General features: G+C 38.2%; 1 pseudogene; it reads right to left on the bottom strand.

The window, feature by feature from the left end:
* Positions 1-3,413: 3,413 nt before the first annotated feature.
* Positions 3,414-4,934, bottom strand: LOC144295121 (cell growth-regulating nucleolar protein pseudogene; annotated as a pseudogene).
* Between the last annotated feature and the right edge of the window lie 11,188 nt (positions 4,935-16,122).

The following is a 16,122-nucleotide window of genomic DNA, read 5'->3' as shown; positions in this document are numbered from 1 at the left end:
GCTCCAATAAGAGGGGAAGAGGTGCCTTGCTTCCTCTGGGTGGGTGTAGAAGACAGACTCCCCACACTGATTGTCACCATCGTAATTGGTGTGCTTTCTTATCTCAATCTTCCAGGGTCTTCTTAAATGCCTTTTAGATATAATATCCAGAATTTGTAGTTGTACTCAGTGGGAAGAATAGTGAAATATATATGTACTTCATTTTTGTGGAAGCTGAAGTCTAAAAAATTTCTAATTCAATTTTTGAGTGCAAAGTACATTGACATGGTACAAACCCCATCAACGTATAGCAGATAACATAGTGAAAAGGGCTCTATTTCTTTCTTGTTCATCTTCTGCCCTATTTCTACTCTGCTTTCATCCACAGCTTCTTTTCAGAGTTTCTTTATTCATATGTAAGAAAAAGGTAAAGATGATTTTACTCCTCTTTTTTGCATAAAAGATGGCTTAGGACATGCACTGTACTGATTCTCCCCCCCCCCCTCCATTTAGCTATATATTTTAGAGATCTTTTCATGTCAAGGACATAAAGAGCTTTCTTGTTCTCTTTTATAGTTTCATAGATTTCTATTGCATGTTTAAAAGACAGCATTTTAATGGTATTTTCTGAACTGTGTTGATAAACTGTGAATTTTCTCAGGACTATTAGTTTTCTTTTATAAAAGAAAATTTTATAGTACATAATCTATTAGTGTTCATTCTCAGTTAAACTGTCAGATGTTTGGGGAAACTTGGAGCCAGCTTCTGTTTTTCTTTTTAGAATTGTTTATATGTAATATGCTTATTCTTAAGATAAAGAACATTTGTCATTTTCTTTTTTGTATATTGTGTTTTCTAGATGATCTCAGGGATTCCATGATTCTGACATCTTAGAAGAAAAAGAAAGATGCCAAGTCTAATTATGAAAGCTACAGAAGTGTTTAGTGTTTTAATTGTAAGAAACAGCTATGCAAGAAGCTTTTGGATGTTCTCTTTCTATTTGTAGAAAAATTCTGGTAAAGATATGCTTTTCATAGAACCTGCCCTAATACATCGGCCTGTATCATGGAGTCTACAGTCAAGTGTACTCCATCGAAACCAATACTGTGAATTGCTTGATATTTTTGGCAAAAAAATGTTTTATAATATTTGTAAGCTCTCATGAAGTAGTCCCACCCAACCACCTGATGTTAAGAAATAGGAAGCTTTTGGTTAAAACATACAACACAAAAACAAAAACAACAGTTAACTTCCCACAGACTAGAAAATTGCAAAGAAACAAAAAGATGTTTCAAGAGATTTTTTTTTGTTTTGTTATTGTTGTTTTTTTCTTTTTTTTTTTTTCAGAGAAGAACTGTTTCAAATTTTCTTAGCATTATTCCCACAGCCTTTATCATGATTTCTGTGTGTGAGACTTATCACCTGATGCAAGAAGGAAGGAATCATGATTGTAATGTTCCCATTTATTTGTACATGCAGCCACAGGGAGTTAATGGCATAACTGGAAGGCAGCTGAATCAGAATATAAGAATAGGCTTTATTTTAATACATCAAAGTGTTAGGTCCAATGGCAAGTATAGAGTAGGGTACAAAGTAACCATTCAGTGAACAGTCATGAATAAATAATGTCAAGGATATTAAGCAAGCTGCTTTGAGAGTCTCAACTTGTTAGATATTGATCGGCTGAAATGATGTGTCAAGGCACTTGAGGCTAACATGACATATATCCTTTCTTCACTTTTTGTTTTTATTAATTAAATCAAGATTCTTGCTGAGGGAAAGTGATCTTATTCCTAACTCAGGAATAAATCATAATTAGTCTAAACTAATACCTTGCCAACATTTATTTGTCTTAGCAATGGGCATGTGATATAATCTTGGCCAGTAAAATATAAAAATGAATTTTATTTTTAATTTAATTGTTTTGTAAATGCTTTCCTCATTTAACAAAAATGCCCTTAGTAAGAACCAGGGTTTTCAACTCCTAGAAATTGTGTAGTTATTTTGTTTGAGCTTCATGAGGACAAAGTCAATTCTCTGAGAAACACAAAGTAGAAAATAGGAAGAATTCAAGTCCCTAACATGCTATAAAGTCTAAAATTTACCAACTCTGGAGCCTTGTTATATAATAAACAATGTGTGACATAATAATAGTAAATTCCCCATATTGTTTAAGTTACTGTGATTTGAGTTTTCTTATATTAGCAACCAAAAGCATCCTGACACAATAATCTTCATATGTTCATTTTGAAAAAAAGAACACTGATAGTTCACTTGTGAAAGTGCACATATTCAAACACACATTGATCAGATACGTTTGAACACATAGCAGAAACTATACTTAGTTTTTATCTGATAAGTCTTGGGAAGAAACAGATTTTGAACTAATGTAAAATTATTTGATGATTATAATATTACAATTTCAGAAGTTATTCACAAATTTTGAAGAATGAAAGATATTCTTAGATTGTTTTGTAATCCTCTGGATGTTCCTGAGTTACCATATATCTTTTCAGACATCATAACTTACTTTCAGGAAAATCTGAGAGTTGAAGGAGAACTCTGTTCATCAAGAAGAGGCAATTTTCATTAAATTTTGGACCAAGTTTATGAATTTTTGGACTGAACTGGAATTTCTGACTATGTGATAAAGCTGCGATTTTTTTTGAACCAATTTGCTCTTTGAAGGTATATTTTCTTATGAATTTGTAGAACTCAAAACTGAGTGCTGTGCTATTTCTATTGATATAAATCCAAAATTCAAGTATTGACCTATGAACCTTTTTATGGTTCTCATTTTATAGTTTTGGAGAAGAATTCAATTCAATCTGCTAAATATTATCATTCTTATTGATAAATCGTGGTTGATCAATGACTAGCACTACACCCATACGGGTGGCAGCAATCCTTTCTAAAAAGTCTTCCTGGTTGAAATTCCAGTGTATTACTTTTATGTCGGTACACCTTTCTATAGCCTTGAGAATTTCACATCCCTTGTAAATGAAGTATAATTTACTTATATAAGGGATTACTTTGAAAAGCGAATACTGCAGAAGCAGTAATAAATAAGCACATATTAGATAGGCAATAGACATTTGCATGGATAGCCAGAAAAGAAAAATACCTTTTAGTCATACTATTTGCTACAAAATGCAGCTAACTTATAAATATTTTATTGATATTGTGGGGGAAAAGTTTATGAAATTTTCTGGTAACAACGGGATTATAATTAAAAATTAATTTGTTGTTTCCATTGTTCATAAGTGATCATGTGTAAAATGTTATTGTTATTTTCTTTGTTCAATGTGTTATCTGTGTTAACTTATTTGAATACATTTATCATATATGTATGTTTATCAATCACCTTACCAGAATTAGTTGATTTCTGTTTAAGTCTGTTTTCCATCAGTTTTTGTCTTCCTCAAGCTTGAGATTTTCTTTTCTTTTCCTTTTTTTTTTTTTTTTTTTTTTTTAGAATTTTGGATAAGAATATATTTTCTCATAAAAGTTCTACCAAAAATAGACTTTTTCTTTAACTTAAAAATACAGCTTTGGAAAGCAAAATTGGGAGTTGTTACGCGTCATTACATATTTTATAAACAGTAGTGAAAGAAATCAACAGGATGGATTAAATTTTCAAATATAAAAATGCTCATTTCAAAAGCTTGACTTTGTCCTTTAGTAACTCAAAGGTGGGGTTCTTGCTGATTTTCTTGTTAAAGATGATCAGGAGCTCCTCTTGCGATCTGTGATGTTCATTCGTGACTGCGTAATACTGCGCCAAGACCTTTTTCCTCAGCTTTTTGATTGCTAGTTCATTGTCTGGGGCCTGTTTCAGAACTGCTTTAATAGTTCCCTTCCAGTTGAATTTACCTTTTGCAGGAGATTCGTGGTCCTCTGGTTCTCCACCCTCTGAAGGTCCTGAGAACTTTACCTTTTTCTTCTTAGACTCTATGTCATCTTCCGAGTGCTTCTGCTTTCTCTTCCCAGGCCGGGCTTTCCTGGACTCCTCGGCCTCTCCCTCCTCAGCTCTGTCAGCGGCTCCCTTGGCCTCACCCGCCTTGCTCTGGCTGCTCTTCCCTGCGGAGGCAGGGGCCTCCTCTCCGGCCTCCTGGCCTGTTTTGCGCTTCTTAGGCTTCTGACCTTTCGAATTCTCTTGGGGGTTCTCTAATTTTAGTTCTTTCTTCTCCTTCTTTCTATTCTTCTGCCTTTCTTCCTTCCTTTCTCTTTTATTCTTCTTTACCTCTGCTTGCTTTTCTGTGGGGTCATTTGTTCCAACGGCTAGAACCTGGGCAGAGAGCTCTGCGCGGGGCGGGCTGGCCACCTGGGCGAGTGGCTGCTGGGCTTGACCCTTACTGACCGCTTCGTTGCTGGAAGCTTCAGAAAAGATATTCCACACCTGCTCCAGAACAGATTCATTATGGACTTTTAAACTGTTCTTCTTCCAGTTCTGAAATTTTGCCCTTTTCCTGGGAACGTTGTCAAAACCACTAATTTGCTCTAAAAGTTCCCTCACTTTGGGGCTGACATTGGGTCTTTTTATTAATTCATTAATTTTCTGAATCCGTGCCTGCAACAGGATAACATCACCTTTGTGGGTTTTACCTTCATAACCTTTGCCACCGTACTTTTGTTCTTCACTGATGCACTTCACATGGTGGTTGTAGTCATCACCCCAGAAATCTTTACCACAGTCCATGCAAGACAGGCATTCACAGTTTCTGCAAACAGCCACGTGCTTTTCCACTTGTACTTTCTTCACTGATTCACCACATGCATTGCATGTAAAAAATACCATTTTTACCTAAATGGGTATCTATTCTCTATCCAAGATAGGTTTGAAGTCTTGTCCTCTCCGCCGGCGCCCGCCAACGGTTTCAACCCGCCGCGAGGAGCACGTGGAGACGCAGCCGCCGTCCCGCGCCGCAGCCGCCTCCCCGAGATTTTCTTTCTTCTTTTTTTTAAAATTTTTTATTTATTTATGATAGTCACAGAGAGAGAGAGAGAGAGGCAGAGACACAGGCAGAGGGAGAAGCAGGCTCCATGCACCGGGAGCCCGACGTGGGATTCGATCCCGGGTCTCCAGGATCAGGCCCTGGGCCAAAGGCAGGCGCCAAACCGCTGCGCCACCCAGGGATCCCGAGATTTTCAATGATTCAACAAGCTTTTCTAACTTGGGAATATCTTCTGTATATGGACTTTTTGGGGGGTACAGTTTTGTATTACTCCTAAAAAAACTATATTTTTGAATAGTTTTAAACAAACATTTTCATAGAAAATGTATACATACATATGTTCCCCTTTTGAAAAATTTGAATTCTTCCTTCCAGGAATATTTCTGCTTTCTGATTCTCATCCATACCTAGGACCTTGTATGTCATCTTTTAGCAAATGCCACCTGTGATATTTAATATAATAAAAAAAAATAGTTGGTCTTTGTCCCTACTTTCTGGCACAGAACTCTTAAAATCTTAAAGATTTTCTGAATGATAGGGGTGGAAGGAACATCTTTCCTTATTCATAATAAGCCTCTTTTAACCATACTTCAGTTTATGCTAGTGAGGAGATTATTGAAGGAAGGAAATTGGTTGCCAAAGTTATCAACAAAGTGACTAGAAGGTTAGAACTTTCAGCCCCATCCCCTGAGCTAATTTCAATAGCCAGTGATTTAACCATTCATGCCCACATAATAGAATTTCCATTAATACCATAAACAAAGGAATTCAGAGAGCTCCCACATGCCAAGAGGGTGATGTACCCCAAATTCTGTGAGGACAGAAGCTCCTGTACTCAAGGCTCCTCTGGACCTTGCCCTATGCACCTTTTCATCTCGCTGTTCATTTGTATCTTTTATAATAAACCAATAATAGTAAATAGACTGGTAATAAGCAATGTTTTCTTGAGTTCTGTGAGTTATTATAATAAATTATCAAGCCTGAGAGGAATTTATGGGAACCTCTAATTTGTGGTGGATTCAGTACTTGGAGATTTTCATTTAAAGTAGGGGGCAGTCTTGTGGGACTGATCTCTTAGCCTGTGGGATCTGCGGTAACTCCAGCTAGTTCGTTTCAGAATGAATTACATTATAGAACATCCAACTGGTGTCTACAGGGAGATGGAGAGTTTCTTGGTGTGAAAACCCCACACATTTGGTGTGGATATGTTGTGACTAGAAAAATAGTTTTCTTTATCTCTGACATCTTTACCTGAACATCCTATCACTACTATTAGTACCAACAAATACATATTTTTATAGCCTAAACTCATCATTTGCATGCCTGAAAAGATGACTCCTATATCTGATATTTCTATGCTTTTCAACTTCCTTCTCATGGTGACTCAGGTTTGAAACTTCAGTGCCAGTGTGATTTCATCTTCTCATTTCCATTCAGAGTATAATCTGCTGACAAAACACATTTCTCGCTTCAGGTGGTACTTGAAATCAATCAAACACCAAGCCTCTCCATAAGCTCATTACTACGTTAGCAAAAATGGGGGACACATAAGAGCCATCAAATTACTGCAAACAAGCACAGAAGATCACACACCCAAGTGGTCTCACCAATTTCCTTGTCTGCCAGTATAAAAAGTACCAACATTAGCTTGTTTAGTAACTAGTTACCACGTGCATAGATATAACACAATTTCTGTGTAGTAGGGTTTATGAGTTAGGTGCCTAATTTGTAGGAAAAATCTGTTGCAAAAATTTCAGCACTTTGAAAAAGGACATAAAGTATAATAACAAGAAAACACAAATCAAAATAATTAATTACATTACATGAACTATGTACTCATTTCACAGTAGAGTCTAGATCTTAGATTGGGTCTATTAGCATTTTTCGTTCCACATGAGAAGATAATCATGGGTTAATCTCTTCGCCTGCTCTGCTACATCCTTAAGAGAGCTTGGATTGGGTAGATGGAATACTTTAATTTTTCATCTAGTACCAGTTACAGTCCATTATTTCAAAGCTATCACTCTCCAAATCTCTTTTGAAATTAAGTTTTGGTATTTTTTAGCAATTATTCATGCCATTGACTGCCAGCCTTTACAGATGATCAGAATTCAGGGTGTTGACTACTAGAATAGTGATATCCAGTGAAATCCATGAGACTACATAGAACTGACACTTCCCCTCAGAGGCTCTGGGACAGAGTGGGGTGGGGATCAAGTTAGACATTTTAGAGCAGATAATGTGTGAATTGACAATTAGAAAACTTGTAAATCACTCGGTTGAAAGAGATTGCAGATAACAAATCAGGCAGAGGATAGAATGGTGAAGGCTTAGAAGTATGAGAGAGCATAGCACTTTCAGAGAACTGTAATTTCAGACATAAAGTGGGGTATATGAAGTAGGGGAGAGGGAAGTCTAAATGAGGTTGGACTGAACTGAATGTCATTCGCCAGAACATAAAGTTCCTGATATGCCATGTTCAAGAGTTCCTGAAGGCTATGGGGAATCTGTAAAGGATTCAATGGAGAGATGTGATATTATCCTACATGTATATTCCAAAGAGCACTGCAGTAGCCATTATGGTAGTGGATTATTAGAGGCTAAGACAAGAAGCAGAGAGTGCACTTAAGAAGCAGAGAGTACAGTTAGGAGACTGTTTCAATAATCTAAATAAGAAATAATGAGTTTTGAGCAATTGCAGTGTCATTGAGAATGGAAAGATTCAAGAGAATTATGGTTCCAGGAGTACAAGGAGTGAGCGATACTCAGTTTCTGTCTTAGCAACTGAGAAAGTACTGCTGCAACTTAGAGGATAAAAAACTAGTGAAAGAACCCCACCTGATTCAGCATTGCCAGATTTTCAGAAGGGCAGTTCATGAAAATGATGAGGTAAGGCTGCTGGATTAAGATGGCCACTAGAGAATTTCAAGATAGTGACCTCAGTGAAGTGAGGGAGGAATGTAAACTAAATTATAAGGGCTTTAAGGAGTGAGTGGAGTAAGGAAGTGGAAAATTTTGTCTTAGACCAGTTTTACTTTTAGACTTTTGGCAGAGAGAGCATGGCAAAGCATGAAGACTAATGGAAGGAGTAGCAGGATAAAAAGAAGTATATAATTAATTTTAAAAAATTATAAATGAGAGGTGCCTGGGTGGCTCAGTTGGTTAAGTGTCTGACTTCAACTCAGGTCATGATCTCAGGATCCTGGAATTGAGCCCTGCATTGGACTTTGCACTCAGTGGGGAGCCTGGTTTTCCTTTTCCCTCTCCCTCTGCCCCTCCCCACTTCATATTCTCCCTCTCTCTTTCTCAAATAAATAAATAAAATCTTAAAAATATATAAATGAGATCAAAGCATCCTTGTAGACTGAGTGGAAGTAAAGAGAGAGATTGGAGATCTAAGAAAAATCAGAACAATTAAAGAAACAAGGGCCCAGAAGAGACAGGAAGAAATGGATATGATAAAAAAAAAAAAGTGGTGAGTTTAGTTTTGGGAACAATGAGTATGAGTGAATCCTTTTCTCTAAGGCAAGAAGGAAGGAAAAGATCACATGAGAAGAATTTAAGGAATTTTATATGGGAAGAGTGTGACTCAGAGGAGTTCTAAGGTGGAGCAGTTCATGTGAACAGTGTCCATCTCCTAAGGAGATGCTCATAGGAATGCTTTGGTCTAGGAGTTGTGGAGATATGATGCTATCACTCAACATGAAGCATGCACAAAGGCTCATTTTATAAGCTAGCATGAATTCATGCAAGATTGTTTAACACAATTTCAAAAACCCGTTTCAGGATTCAGATGCTGATAGAGCCTCTAAAGAAAGACGAGGGCAAGATTAAGAAAGGGATCTAACAGTACTCTTGTTACTTCCCATTTCTTATTCCCTGCATCCATTCTACATAATGTCTTTTTCAAGCATATCACTAGCTATGTATGCTACCGGCAGACACAGTGCTGACCATTAATGTGCATCTGCGAAAGAAATGGAGAAGCTGAGAAGTAGTACCTGAGCCAGGACACTACCACGTAAGGAATCTTCTACATCCCATCCACATTAGTGGCTGCTGTTCTGAATGGAATTGCTGTTCCCTAGACAGAAAACTTTTGCTCTGCACCTTTGCTTATGCCTCTACCAAAATTTCCTTCCTTTTATCATCTGAATATACAATAGTTAAGATAACTCTCAGATGCTCCCTCTTTGAAGACATGGCCAACAAGCACATGAGGAAATGCTCCACATCACTTGTAATCAGGGAAATACAAATCCGAACCACAATGAGATCCCACCTCACACCAGTGAGAATGGGGAACATTAACAAAGCAGGAAGCCACAAATGTTGGAGAGGATGCATAGAAAAGGGAACCCTCCTGCACTGTTGGTGGGAATGTGAACTGGTGCAGCCACTCTGGAAAACTGTGTGGAGGTTCCTCAAAGAGTTAAAAATAAATCTGCCCTACGACCCAGCAATTGCACTGCTGGGGATTTACCCCAAAGATACAGATGCAGTGAAACGCCGGGACACCTGCACCCCGATGTTTCTAGCAGCAATGTCCACAACAGCCAATCTGTGGAAGGAGCCTCGGTGTCCATCGAAAGATGAATGGATAAAGAAGATGTGGTCTATGTATACAAGGGGATATTGCTCAGCCATTAGAAATGACAAATACCCACCATTTGCTTTGACGTGGTTGGAACTGGAGGGTATGATGCTGAGTGAAATAAGTCAATCAGAGAAGGACATACATTATATGGTCTCATTAATTTGGGAAGTATAAAAATAGTGAAAGGGAATGGGGGGAAAGGAGAAAAAATGAGTGGGAAATATCAGAAAGGGAGACAGAACATGAGAGACTCCTAACTCTGGGAAACGAACTAGTGGTGGTGGAAAGGGAGGAGGGTGGGGGGTGGGGGTGAATGGGTGGCGGGCACTGAGAGGGGCACTTGACGGATGAGCACTGGGTGTTATTCTATATGTTGGTAAATTGAACACCAATAAAAAATAAATAAAAAAAAAAAGATGCTCCCTCTTAGAAGCCTTCTCTGGTTACTTCACCTGGAAGAGATCTCTCTCATTTCTGTCTCTGGTAACATGCACAACTTTTATGGACTTCATCATGTTTTATGTTATTTTATTGGTTATTTTTATGTTTACCATTCTCATTTACTTTTGTGGTCTTTGGGCATATCAACCATATTTGAAATTTCTTTGTATCTTAGACTAGAGACTGTCATATAGTAAATGCTCCATAATGTTTGATTAAAAATACAAAATAAACCATGGAGTGCTACCAAATGATAACCATCTTTGAGAGGAAATGGCATGGTAAAAAAAATAATGAGTCCAAAGTTACACAACCTTGAATTTAAATCATAGTTTGTATTCACACTACTAGCTGTGTGATCTTAGACTAGCTACATAATCTCTCCGATCTTACAGTTCCTTGATTATAAAATGGGGACGATAACTATTTTGCAGACTTGCCAGGAAGATTAGAAATGGTATAATCAATTAACAAAAAGCTTGGCATATAGTAAATACTCAATAAAGAGCAGGTATTGTTATTTGCTTTATCTTCTGTACTTTTATCTTAAAACTTAAGTAACAGAGTTGCAAAGACCCAAATATACACTATATGACTTAAATAGTGAAGAGAGGTTTCTCACGTGGAAGAAACCCAAGACATTCTGTTTATAATCTGGACTTGGATCCAGTAAGCAACTGACCACAGCTGCTGGATGGATGTACCATAAGGATATCAGGTGCTCACTGCTCAGGGCTAGTGTTTATCCAGGGGTCTACACTAACCATTCAAAAATGTCTTCGTGCACAGCTAGTCTGAGCTTCATTTAACTCAGTTTGTATGGTTGACAGTAGCCAATCTGTCACAGGGAATAATCCTTCCCTAACCAGATGGAGGGATAAACTCACCAAGTATTGTCTCTTTCTCATTACTAATGACTCTAAGTACATGAAGTAATCTTTCTATTAAGCAAACATCTTTTACACTAAAAATAAAGTTCATGGTTAATCTGGAAGAATTCTTTGCCCAGGAGTTCTGGCATTAGTGAACGTCTTGTTGGGAGAGCAGCAGAGAACTAAGGCCTGCCACCCAAATTGAAAACAGACCACAGTACAATAGAAACCACTGGGGTAATTGGATGTGTGTATTTAGGGAATCACAAAGTTGCCAAGGAGAAATGCACTGTGAAGGGCTGTTTAGAATAGAGCAAGTATTTTAGGGAGAGTAAAAAATATCCAATTCTATTTTGCCAGACATCGTTTGTAAATATAGTTCTATCCAGGGATGAAATATTATATGCAAACAAGTATGCCAATAACTCTTTTCAACAAACACTTGTCTAAACTTGGTTAAGAAACTTAACATTGTCAAGGGAGTTGTTGCAAATGATGTGCTTCTCTTTGTTAACATCAAACAGTCCTGAGCTGACTAAACCCCTCAGAGCCATTTGCCTGGAATGTGTATGGATAGAAATGTGGGTTCAACAAGCTCTGTGACCAGATTACTGGAGCTGGTGGTAATAACTTGGTAATATAGGTGTAGCAGGCACTGATGGTGCTTTAGGTGCCTCTGAAATGTCACCTGCTAGGCTCTCTGCTCCCTAGGCTCATGTTCTGACACTTCCTTTTACATATTCTTGGCTATCTGCAGTATGTACAGTAGACCATGCTCCTGATTTTACCTCCAGCTCTTCCCTGCATGGTTTCGTCTGCCCAAATACACCTGCTGAACTTTTCCTCCTGGGTAATTCCTAGATTTCCTTTAGATCTCGCTTTGACATACCTCACTGTAGAAAGTATTTCCGAAGAACATAACCTAAGTTGCCTCTCCTCTGTTCTCCCATACTACCTGGTATTTCCTTAAACATATCACATATCCCATTAAATATGATGATTACCTGTTTGTCTGTAATCTGAGGGTTATTATTATAAATCTCATTAGATCTTTATGTTGGATATTGTTCATAGTTAAATTTTCAGTGCCCAGCAAGTTACTTGGGGTATAATAGGAGACCAATAATTGTTTAACATATGAACAAATAAATACGTATACCCCAAACAGCCTAAGAATATCAAAAATTGGTAAGATGTATCAGCATGATACTAAAGAAATTAGTTGTAATAGAGATGAAGCAAGATGATTTGGTGGAAATATCATACTTTTTAAAAAGAACTTATTTTAATTTTGGGAAGTGTTTTGAGAACAACATAAAGAACTTTTATAGACTGATTCACTCAAGAATAACTTCCTGACAAGATGGCTTATCACCTCCAAATACTTTATTGTGCATTTCAAAAAAGGGGGGCATTTTCCAACATGACGTAATAGAGAGAACTAGAAAATGAATTTTGATTACTTTTTAATCCTTAGGCCTCATTCAAGTTTCACCGCTTATCCAATAGTGTCCTTTACAGAAAATGATGTGGTCCAGAATCACAAGGTTACATTTAGTCATCATGGTTCCTTAGTAATCTTTAATCTGGATCAGCTTTTCAGTCTTTGCTTGATTTCTATAATCTTGATACTTCCAAAGATTTACAGGTCAGTTTTGTTTGTTTGTTATTGTTGTTTTTTCTATAGGGGTGGGAATTGGTATAACATCCTCCAATCTGGATATATAAGATGTTTTTCATGATTAAGATTGGATTAGATTGACAGGACTATCACAGAAACAATGTCAAATTCTTAACATTTGTGTTTTATCAGATGGCACATGATTCTAATTTGCCCCATTATTGGTGATGTCAGTGCTCATAACTTCACCAAGGTAGTTTCTGCCAGGCTTTTCTACTGTAAAGTTACTTCTTTCCCCATCCCTGCCCTATAATTAAAAACTTTTGGAGAGGTATTTTGAGACAATGTAATATCTGATAATAGTTAGTATCACATTGTGAAAAGAGGTCCATGTAGTGAGGAGCTGTGGCCTCCAGCCAACAGCCATATTGATGAGCCATCTTCAGAATGACTCAGCTCCAGTTGAGCTTTCAGATGGCTGCAGCACTGGCCATGAGCTTGACAGCAATATCACGAGAAACCCTAAGCCAGAACCACCCAGATAAACAGCTCCTGAATTCCTAATCCTTTGAAATGGTGAGAGATAAATAAATATTTGTTGTTTTAAGCCACTAAGTCTTGGGGTAATTTTTATGTATCTATTGATAAAAAAAAAAAAATATGTTAGCAGAGTGACTAAATCATCTTGTTTTTCCCCTAATATTTGTTCTGGGTTTAGTACTAAAAGTCCCATAACTTAGGAAATCCCCTAGTCCTGGGAAAACCAGGACAATTGATCATTCTACACATTAGTCACAATATAAAGTCTATGCACATTGTAGAGTTATGAACTAATGTGCACATTGGATAGCAACAGCTTAATAACCAGTGCAGTTGGTATCACCTTTAATATGAAATAATTAAAACAGATGATTCCTAAATTCTTTCTCAGCCCCAAATTAATCTTGTGACTTAAGTTTTTGAGTAGCAGCTATAAAAATCATCCTAAAACCCGGTGGGCTGAAGCTAGTTAGTATATTTTAATGCAAGTACTACAGCTGTACCCCTGCAATGAGAGGATGTCTTGATTCAATCTATGGCTTACAACAGAACCTCTGAAACCATGAGGTTTTTCATCTAACTCCTGCCTGGCTAAAAAAGTTTTAGGTACTCATCTTTGTGTTCTCTCTTATCTGTGTGGAATTTTCCAAAAGCACAAGTTAATAATCTCAAAGATTGATCAATTAAACAAAGGAAGATTTGTTATCTTTACCCAAAGAACAAATTATTACCTAGTTCAACAAAGTGTAAAATCCCCTCTCCCCTTTTAAATTCTTAGATATATGGCTTTTGTGGGACTCCATACACACTAATATGGAAAATGAATCTTATTTTCTCCTAGAAATTCCAAGAGCTTAGAAAATAGGTAGTGGTTGAGAGTTCCAAGGGGAAAGCAGAGGGCACCTGTGAAATCTGAAGAATCTGAGCATGAGCATCATGGAGCCTTTGAGGGAAAACATTATTTGAGGAACAAAGAAGATGGAGAACCTTATAAGGAGCCTGTTGAATCGTAATTAACATAGAAGGAGTGGAATTGTGACAAAGTCACTTCTGGTGAAGATAAAACCTGGAGGCAATGAGATGATGCTGTGCTTGGTCCAGTGTTTCCAGTCTAATATCCGACCATGGTTCTGCAAAGCCTTGAAGAGCAGAGATAACCATCACAGTAACCAGGGAGGTGCCAGAGTTCTAATTTGGAATAAAACTTTACTAGACTTCATGTTTGTATTGTAATGAGTCCTTTTGGGGTACTATGTGATGTGTGGGGACTTTAGGGAAGGCACAATAGGATAAAAATGGATCTTCTGATATAATAGTTTAAAAATATGTCAATAAATTCTCTGACACTACTCCATGCAAAAGATAGAACTTAATTTCCCTTATCTTGGGTGTGGGCTGTCCTTAGTAATTTGCTTCTTGTGAATAAAACATGATGGAAGCGATGCTGTGTGTCTTTTGGGACTGTATCATAATAGACATTGTGGCCTTCTCCTTATTCTCTCTCATGAATCACTAGTTCTTGAGTCATGAGAAGACTTAAACAGCCTGACAGAAAGGTCCATGTGGCAATAAACTAAACCTAGCTGCCAGTTGTCAGCAAGGAACTGAACTGAGGCATCCTGCAAACAGCCACATGAATAAGCCACCTTGGAAGTAGACCCTTTAGTTCTACTCAAGCCTTCAAATGATTGCAGTTCTGACCAACATCCTGACTACAACCTCATGAGAGGTCCAGAGGCAGAATCATGCAGCTAAACAGCTCTTAAATTCCTGACACAGAAACACTATGAAGTAACAAACGTTTATAGATTTTGTAACCACTAAATTTTAGAGTAATTTGTTGTACAGCAATAAGTAGATAATGTATCTGCAAACCCAAAGATGAAATATTAGAAATCTCAGGCTTGTTTTAACAAAATTAGATGAAATAAAAATATGACTCTATTTACCCTCTGGGTAGTATGTTGCAAATCACGTGGATCCAGTATAATAAGAACACAATGCACAATGGGAGATGACAACATACATCCCAGTTTAAGGGCTCTGTAGGCCACTGGGACCTTTCCAAGCATTTCCTCATCTGCTCTACTCCATGATCATTGGGAGTCTGGCGTCTAGAGACTAGTATTCTGATGGCAGTAAGCTCTGGAACCATCATCTAGTTTCAGAACCCCTGACTATATTTAATTGTAACAAACCAACATGAAAAAGTCTGTGAAGACAAGCAAGAGCATAAAGAATTGGAATGATTATTTTCCTCCTTGGTGGTGGTAGTGAGGGGAGTACCTACATGAAGAACTTAGTTTTCAGGAGGACCCACTAGATTTTCTGTATTTGGGTTCTGTGAGATTCCCCTGTTTTCTTCCAATTGCTCTAATTTATTTGAACTGATTTGAATGCTTTTTCTTCCTTGCAACCAAATGATCCCTAATTATGAAAGATATGTACTCATTGTCCTGGTGGGATGGTTGAAGCTTAAGTAGTTTTGGGCCAGGGGAGTCCTAGGGCTCTCATGCAAAGTCCTCATGCCCTAGCTGGACAGATGAAGCTGAAGTGAGGGCAAGCCAGAGGTCCCAGGCTGCTTCATGCAGAGGGTGCCCCACTAGGGCAGCTGGAGTCCAGAATGACACAGGCTGGGGGTCCTAGGGCTTTCTCTATGTCAGGGGCACCCAGAAGGGTGGCTGAAGGTGGGACAAGGGTCTGGAATTTCTGGGGCACCCTGTGCAGTGGAGCACCATGGTGGGTCAGCTAGAGCCAAAGTGGAGTGGGCTGGGGTGTACTGGGGTGATCTGCACCTGTGTCACTTTGGCAAGACACCTAGCTGTAGTAAGTGTTGACCAAACCAGGGATGTCCCAGTGTGCGCCATGCTGAGGCTGCCTTGGTGAGAGGACTTGGAGGGAAAGCTTGGGCAGGTGCGGGCTAAGGGTCTAGAGCTTACTGAGGGGGTTGGCCCACTACGGTGCCTCAACACTGTTCTGGCCTGCACTATCAAGGTGAAGGGGAAGTGTAAACTCTAGTGCTTTCTAGCCCCCTTCACCCAGAGAGTCCTCTCAACTCCCTCATTGTTTGGCCCTGTTATAGGCTTAGAACAGCTAGTTCTTGCAACACAAGATTGA

This window comes from Canis aureus, chromosome 23, assembly GCF_053574225.1.
Source record: "Canis aureus isolate CA01 chromosome 23, VMU_Caureus_v.1.0, whole genome shotgun sequence".
Taxonomy (NCBI): Eukaryota; Metazoa; Chordata; class Mammalia; order Carnivora; family Canidae; genus Canis; species Canis aureus.
The sequence above is the reverse complement of the archived record's forward strand: the minus strand, read 5'-3'. Positions and strand labels throughout refer to the sequence as shown.